Source organism: Sinocyclocheilus rhinocerous, unplaced genomic scaffold, assembly GCF_001515625.1.
Source record: "Sinocyclocheilus rhinocerous isolate Xijiao unplaced genomic scaffold, SAMN03320098_v1.1 scaffold359, whole genome shotgun sequence".
Lineage (NCBI taxonomy): Eukaryota > Metazoa > Chordata > Actinopteri > Cypriniformes > Cyprinidae > Sinocyclocheilus > Sinocyclocheilus rhinocerous.
Window position 1 is genome coordinate 664,039 of NW_015652307.1, and position 2,337 is coordinate 666,375.

A 2,337-nucleotide genomic window follows, 5' to 3' on the forward strand; every position below is an offset into this window, starting at 1 on the left:
ATTTTATAATATACGGTGCCGCTTGAAAGTATGGGAACCCCTTGCAGAATCTGTGAAAATGTGAATAATTTTAACAAAATAAGAGAGGATCATACAAAATGCATGTTATTTTTTATTTAGTACTGTCCTGAGTAAGATATTTTGGATAAAAGATGTTTACATATAGTCCACAAGACAAAAAATAGCTGAAATTATTAAAATAACCCCATTCTTAATACTGTGTGGATGATCCACGACTGTTTTTTGTTCAGTGATAGTTGTTCATGAGTCCCTTGTTTATTCTGAACAGTTAAACTGTCTGCTGTTCTACAGAAAAATCCCCCAGCTCCTACACAATCTTTGGTTTTCCAGCATCTTCTGCATATTTGAACCCTTTCCAGCAGTGACTGTATGATTTTGAGATGCATCTTTTCACACAAAAGTTTGAGGACAACTAAGGGACTCAAACACAACTATTAAAAAGGTTCAAACACTCACTGATGCTCCAGAAGGAAACACGATGACAAGTATCTTCTGTTGCTTCCGAAGGGCAGAACTAAATGGAAAAAAAAAAGAAGATATTTCAACAAAATAAGAAAAATTGGGACATCTTCATCCTGTTCAAAAGTTTTCACGCATGAATGTCATTTGAGCACATCAGAAATCATCTGCTACAGAGCTACATGGAGGCACTCATGAGTCGAGATCGAGACGCTCAACTTCTGAACCCGCAGGAATCATGGGTTTCCTTCAGGACTGAGAGCATTACTAACATTCATACACACGTCTGATTCATCTGTCTCAATCAGTGTTATTTCATACTTAACGTCTTTGCACATAGTCTGAAAATTTCGCACGTTAAAAAATAAATACGACGATCACGTTTACACATTGCCTCCGAACTTTTGTCCGTCATAAAAAAAATTGGGATCGGGTTCGATATTCTGCATTTTTCGCATCTGTAGCAAGCATTTTGACTCGGTGTGCAAGGGTTCTGTCAGAGAGTACATATATTTCATTACTGTACTTAAGTACACTTTTTGAGTATCTGTACTTAAGTATTCATTCATTCACACGTCTGATTCATCTGTCTCAATCAGTGTTATTTCATACTTAACGTCTTTGCACATAGTCTGAAAATTTCGCACGTTAAAAAATGAATACGACGATCACGTTTACACACTGCCTCTGAACTTTCATCCGTCATAAAAAAAATTGGGATCGGGTTCGATATTCTGCATTTTTCGCATCTGTAGCAAGCATTTTGACTCGGTGTGCAAGGGTTCTGTCAGAGAGTACATATATTTCATTACTGTACTTAAGTACACTTTTTGAGTATCTGTACTTAAGTATTATTTTTTCTGGAAACTTATGACCTTAACTTCACTTACTTCACATACTTTTCACTCCACGACATTTCTATCAATGTCCTCAAAGTAGAAAGTCGTTACTGTAGCAGCTTTGAAAGCCAGCGGGTGATTTTTTTTCTTCTGTAAAACGTGTCTATCAGTAATCACTATTGTAGGGCTACGTAAAGTAAATTTCCCAGCATTTTTGTGAACACTGACCAGTTGCAAACGTGATATTTATTTATATCAATTCAATAATAAGTAGTTAAAATTGTGGTACATATTAGACACAATATTGTCTTATTTTGCTAAATTATGTAAATGAAATTATGTGCGTCTCCTAACAAAATAATATTATATATGTATTCAGTAAGCGTAATGTATTTTAAGTTGCTTCAGAGGCATAAGTTATTGCAAGTATTACACACAATAATAATAAAACAGAGCATTGACAAAAAAAGACACTTGCTTTTGGCACTTAAGTACTTTTAAAAGCAAGTACCTCTGTACTTTTACTTAAGTAAAATTCTCTCTTTACAACTTTCACTTGTAATGGAGTAATATTTGACTTCGTCCACCTCTGGTTTCTGTGCGTGACGACGAATACGAAAAAACGCATACGAAAATTTCAGACTCAGTGTGCAAAGACCTTTAGAGTTAATATTTTATTTTAAAATTTCAGTTAAAGTTTTAGAGATTTTGTTGTGCGTTTTTATAATTTTTTTGTTTTCGTTAAGCTTTAGTTGTTACTATAGCACTTTAACTAAACGAAATGAGAAATGTTGAAATAGCTTAAATAATTTTGTTACATTTTTAGTTAAAATTTGTTGTGCGTTTTAGTCATTTTATTATGTTTTTTTATTTCAAGTAATGAATTTATGCTTTATTTAATTTTTTGTATTTTTAAAATGTATTTTATTTTTTTATGTGAAGACAAACTCCATTCTGGCACATTCATACATGACCCTGTCAGTAATTCATTTCCACACAATGACTTGGATCTGAGTGA